The sequence below is a fragment of the Rhinichthys klamathensis genome, unplaced genomic scaffold, assembly GCF_029890125.1.
Source record: "Rhinichthys klamathensis goyatoka isolate OS25496 unplaced genomic scaffold, OSU_Roscu_1.1 h1tg000180l_1, whole genome shotgun sequence".
Lineage (NCBI taxonomy): Eukaryota > Metazoa > Chordata > Actinopteri > Cypriniformes > Leuciscidae > Rhinichthys > Rhinichthys klamathensis.
The window spans coordinates 77,447-84,233 of NW_026606708.1; positions in this window are offsets into that span (position 1 = coordinate 77,447).

Consider the following 6,787-nt stretch of genomic DNA (forward strand, 5'->3'; position numbering starts at 1 on the left):
GGCGAGGGGGGGTTAGATGATGTCAGCTCTGAGACGAGGATGAGAGAAATGTCAAACAAACCAAGGAGCAAAAAAGAAGAAGTCAGCTGTTACAATGTGTGTAAGGGTGTGTTTGTTTGTGTACGTGTTTTGTGTGCACATTGGTTTGTTAGCATTGCGATGGGAATCGTAGGAATTGAAAATATCTGGTTCTGATTCGACTGAATGATGTTCCTTAACGATTCCATTGCATTAATTTTGAGGAAGAAAGAAAATACATTTTTATGGTAAAGTATTTACTTCTCTGAACAACCTGTTTTCAAATGACAAGGTCATTTTCAGTGGTGGATAGAAATTATTCTTACTTTGAGTATTTTCAAATTGGAAAACTTTTATTTTATTTCACTGCATTCTAAAGCATAATATCATTTTTTAATTTGTTACATTTTATTTAAAAATATTGTTCCTTAATATTTCAAATGGGAGAAATCGAGACCGCTCTCCGAGCCAGCTAACAGAAAAGTTTTATAAGAACGATTTGCTTACATTCCCATTAAGTCATGAAAATGATATTTCTGAATGTTCTTTTATTGTTCAAACCGTCCAGTTTTTAAAATGTAAAAAAATTAACGTTAAGGGAACATTCCATTTGATCATTTTGAAAACATTATGGGATCATTACTTTTAAATGTTCTCTGAACGATCTGAAACAAGTGGGAGACTGGGGAGTGTTGCAACCGTCAGTTTGTCAGAAAATAGTTGTGGTGATGTCATTACAGTAATATCATACACTCGCATCCCCTTTTTTGAGCTCACAGGAAAAGTGGCATGTGACTGTGAACTTTAGAATATGTTACATATCAAATCATTATTTTCGGTGAACCTGTTAGATTGGTTCACAAAACACACTGAATGATTCATTGTGCAAAGCAAACTGGACATACTGTATCTTATACAGTTGTTTGCTATTCGACTCATTGATTCAATGTTCCGGTCGGAGCGACTCTCCCATTAACAACAATACACAGTATCAATGATCTGGTCTGAACAACCTGTGAAACCAAGTGAACAGGAAAGGTGGTTTTTGAGTGTCCATATTTTAATAGTTTGACCCTGACCCCATAATCCCATTCAATTTTTTTAAGTGTGTTCAGAGAGCATTGGTACATTTAAACGCACAGTCACTAAGCAACTTCAAAGGCACCTGAATGATCCCCCAGCCTTCTGCTCTCTCTCTCTCTCGCTCTTGCGCACTCATACCTTTCAGAGGGCTGGAATCTCATGCATTTGACCCGAAGACCCTCAATCCAACAAGCAGAGTCAGCACTCATTCATTCATACATGTAATCAGGTAATCAATATAACATAATAACATAATACATCAAATCAACTTAGTTCTATTTATCTACTACTGTACTTTACAAATAGAAAAGTGGCTACAATGGCAAGACTATATACACTAACAGACATTTTAAAGTTACTTCACATGCAAAGTGCAATTAAAATTAGATCAAGATTCCCCAATTCAAATGGCAGTATGAAATAAAATGTGTTTTCAGCGGAGATTTAAGAAATCTCCACTAACGGGGTCGACTGAATATGAAAGGGAAAGTTATTCCATAGTTTCAGAACAACTACAGAGAATGCTCAACACTTTGATTTATGCTTAGTTCCGAGGGACAGACAGAATATCATTATAAACCTAATTAGATGCACACAGCTTACGATACTGTACTATAGCTTACGAAATATTTGAAGATTAGACTAATTCAATACAAAGTATTTTCAATTGTGGAAAAACAGCAGGATTTCGGTACAAATCATTCATCAACAATAAGAAAATGTCTTATCAGTGCAGAATGTATGGCCTCCAATTCCTATCATGCTCATATGGTCAGTGAGTGCAAACCTTTTATTACCACTTTATTTCGATAGTCAACTTTAGACATTTACAGTAACTACAATTAACTTTGCAACTGCATGTCACCGACAGATAAATAAAGTATTGGTATAGACTGTCTGCTATCAGTTTATTTTGATGGAAAAACAGACATTTTTCAAGTACGTCAACTTATAACTTATTCTACTGACTCTAACCCCTAACCTAACAGTACTCTAATGAGAGTTGGTTGACGTACTTGCAAAGTTACAGTAATAAAATGTCTAAAGTTTTCTATTGGGGAAAAAAAAAAGTACAACCAGATTTTTAGTAAACAGATGTAAAGTCAACACTCAGTAGGACCGGAAAGAAAGAACGATAGATAGAACGAAAGAACGATAGATAGAACGATAGATAGAACGATAGATAGAACGATAGATAGATAGATAGAAAGATAGATAGATAGATAGATAGATAGATAGATAGATAGATAGATAGATAGATAGATAGATAGATAGATAGATAGATAGATAGATAGATAGATAGATAGATAGATAGATAGATAGATAGATAGATAGATAGATAGATAGATAGATAGAACGATAGATAGATAGATAGATAGATAGATAGATAGATAGATAGATAGATAGATAGATAGATAGATAGATAGATAGATAGATAGATAGATAGATAGATAGATAGATAGATAGATAGATAGATAGATAGAACGATAGAACGATAGATAGATAGATAGAACGATAGATAGATAGATAGATAGATAGATAGATAGATAGATAGATAGATAGATAGATAGATAGATAGATAGATAGATAGATAGATAGATAGATAGATAGATAGATAGATAGATAGATAGATAGATAGATAGATAGATAGATAGATAGATGATAGATAGATAGATAGATAGATAGATAGATAGATAGATAGATAGATAGATAGATAGATAGATAGATAGATAGATAGATAGATAGATCGATAGATAGATAGATAGATAGATAGATAGATAGATAGATAGATAGATAGATAGATAGATAGATAGATAGATAGATAGATAGATAGATAGAACGATAGATAGAACGATAGAGATAGAACGATAGATAGAACGATAGATAGATAGATAGATAGATAGATAGATAGATAGATAGATAGATAGATAGATAGATAGATAGAATGATAGAACGATAGATAGAACGATAGAGATAGAACGATAGATAGAACGATAGAACGATAGATAGATAGATAGATAGATAGATAGATAGATAGATAGATAGATAGATAGATAGATAGATAGATAGATAGATAGATAGATAGATAGATAGATAGATAGATAGATAGATAGATAGATAGATAGATAGATAGATAGATAGATAGATAGATAGATAGACAGAGAGTGAAGATCAGTTGAAGGCATTCTTGAGTGCTGACTCAGGGGGATTTTTTATATGGTACCACGTAATGGACTCTATGTTCTGTTTTGTGGTCACTCCCTCTGGCCTTCCTCTGCAATCTTATAAACATAGGTAAAACCATAAAGCTGCTCCTCCTAGACCTAGAACCTTTCTATATCTTTCTATCACACACACACACACACACACACACACACACTAAATATCTCAATTTCCCCAGAGGAAACTAATGCAGTGTTTCTGGCTTGATATGAAGCAGCCCTCATATGCTTGAATTAGCATGTCTGTGCATGTATGTGTGTATGAGTACTATTGTGTATAATATATGTGAGAAAAGTTCCCATGATGTTACATATGCATTTCTATCCACTTTATTTTAATTTTATTTTAGATTCTTTCGCAGCATTAATTCTTATTAACCTGATGAAGAGCTTCACCTGATGTCAGTCTAAGGAGGTGAATAAGGTAGGGAATGATGTATGGAGAAAGGAAGAGAGGAATTGAGTATGGTAAAATCCGATGACATGCAGGCACTCAGATGGACAAATGGCGAGTTGGTGTCACTGATAGTGGGGGGTCTGTGATACTGATATCTTTTAGTCTGAGAGCAAGTGTATATGTATGTGCGTTTGCATCTTTAGCAGTGTCCTGACTGGATTTTTGGGTCTCGTTCAGACCCCAGCATGCACTGGAGCAGCACAAGGTGACAGGAGAAGTAATGAAGATGAATGTGTGTGTGTGTGTTTCTGAGAAGGCTGCTTTTCTGCTCAGATTAAGATCAGGCTTGCTGATAAAAATGCCCGCCAGGCCACTCAGAAACCCAACACTCCTCTCTTCTCTTCTCTTTCCTCACCTCTCTTCATTCCCCCCTTTTCCCATTCCCTTCATCTCTGTCCATTTCTCTATGAGTACAGGAATGAGCTTTTGGTTTCTGTCTTCCTTCATGGTCTTATATATGTTAAAATATCATTTAACATCAAATGTTTTCCTCACCTTTCTTTGTACAGTATAGTGTGTGTGTGTGTGTGTGTGTGTGTGTGTGTGTGTGTGTGTGTGTGTGTGTGTGTGTGTGTGTGTGTGTGTGTGTGTGTGTGTGTGTGTGTGTGTGTGTGTGTGTGTGTGTGTGTGTGTGTGTGTGTGTGTGTGTGTGTGTGTGTGTGTGTGCGTGTGTGCACGTGTGTGTGTGTGTGTGTGTGTGTGTGTGTGTGCACGTGTGTGTGTGTGTGTGTGTGTGTGTGTGTGTGTGTGTGTGTGTGTGTGTGTGTGTGTGTGTGTGTGTGTGTGTGTGTGGCCTGGTAAACCCTACGTTATGGGGACAAAATGTCCCCACAAGGATGGCAATATCCGAAATCCTTGTTCGTGTGGGGACATTTTTTGGTCCCCATGAGGAAATCAGCTTATAAATCATACTAAGTGATGTTGTTTAAAAATGTAAAAATGCAGAATGTTTCCTGTGATGGGTAGGTTTAGGGATAGGGTTAGTGTAAGGGAATAGAATATACAGTCGGTACAGTATAAAAATCATTATGTCTATGGAAAGTCCCCATAAAACATGAAAACACAACAAGTGTGTGTGTGTGTGTGTGTGTGTGTGTGTGTGTGTGTGTGTGTGTGTGTGTGTGTGTGTGTGTGTGTGTGTGTGTGTGTGTGTGTGTGTGTGTGTGTGTGTGTGTGTGTGTGTGTGTGTGTGTGTGTGTGTGTGTGTGTGTGTGTGTGTGTGTGAAAAATTTAGAAAACAGTGCTCGCTATGCTAAGACTACAGTATTGATTAAAATAAATCAAAGTTACAATAAAGTTATGGCATAAGATGAAGAAAAGTGTTTAAGATTTTGCACTATTATTTGACATCATGACAACAATGGCCTCTTGTCTAGCAACAATCAATCTGTCTGATTACAGCACATTTTGCACATTACAGACCACAAACTTTTGATACGTATATACAGAGCAGAGAGTTATGAGGGCACTGGCCACCCAATGTGACATGTCAGATTGTATCATTTTCCACATCTTCATCCATCCAACTAATACATTTAACCCAATTAGAAACCCTTTCGGATATAATTTACTTTAAAATCATCTAAGAGAACTTAAATCCTGAGTTCTCTTCATCTGATGGATTAGGTGAATAGTAGAACGCTGTGAGATCATTCATTTGACCTTTTATTCGGCCTCAAAAAATAACTCTTCTCAGAACTGTGGCTGCCGGTGCATGCCGTGCAAACCCAAAATGGTTTTGAGAGTTGCCTGTAACCAACTTCTCTGAACCTGGTTTAATAAATCATCGTTTGCAACCTGGATCCTAATCAGGGTCATGCACCCTCTCACCCGCCAGCGGAATTAGGGCAGACCCAAACAGACCACTCAGCGGGGCCCGATCGGTGGCATTAGTCAGATACCATGATGCCTATTTATTTGCTGGTGACATGAGGCTGCAGGCAGCACTGATCTCTCTCTATCCCTCTGTTTCTATATCTCTCTATCAGCGCCCTGATCCTCTAGGGTCATATTAAGTGTGTTTAAGGCCACTGTTAAAAGGCTTGAATTATCGTACTGTAACGATTAGTTATAATGGTCCGCATTCAAAGCAATCTGAGAAACCTTATTGTGCACAACTGCTTCCTTATTAGATCAAACTGTACTTAGCTTCCCCAGGAAACACTGAATGTTTGACAGATTACAATACTTTCACTTTTACAGAACATCATGTTTAGGCCTGTTTCAGAACGCACACACAAGCAGTATGTACGTAAACAAAGCAGCAGTGTAACTGAAGCACTCGTATTCAATATGTTTGAGCTGCAGCAGGTTTTTAACGTAGTCGAGATACAGTCTTTATCTATGTGTCAAAGTATACGACACTATGCGTAATCGGATATTTGAAGGATTTAATACACGTTCCGTGTGACCTCTGTCTTTTGCAGTACTGAGAGCAAATGTAGTCTGACTGACCTGTGTGCATGCTGAACGAAGCCAAGCTACAGTCACATTATCTGTTAGTCAACGTGATTTTGCCAAGTAAGACATGTTCCTGGATCAACATATTTTGTCCAAAAGTTTAGTCCTAACCCTATCCCTACCCCTAACTTATCCCTAAAATCACAGGGAAATGCTAGGTGAATAACACTCAGAGGTGGACAGTAACAAAGTACATTTACTTGAGTTTAGGTACACTTTTTGAGTATCCATACTTGAGTATTATTTTTTCTGGAAACTTTTTACTTTAACTTCACTACATTTGAAAGACAAATGTCGTACTTTTTACTCCACTACAATTCTGTCAAGGTCCTTGAGTAGAAAGTAGTAACGTCAGTCAGGGGATGATTTTGGTTGCATGGGTTGCATTTTGGTTGTAAATGAAAGTCAGGTTGACGTCAACATCCACCTTTGGACAGACGTTGGATCTTGGTTGGAAATGAAATTCGGGTTGATGTCAGAGCCCGACTTATGTTGGTTTCTGACGTCAACCCGATTTTCATTTTCAACCACAATACACAATACGTTT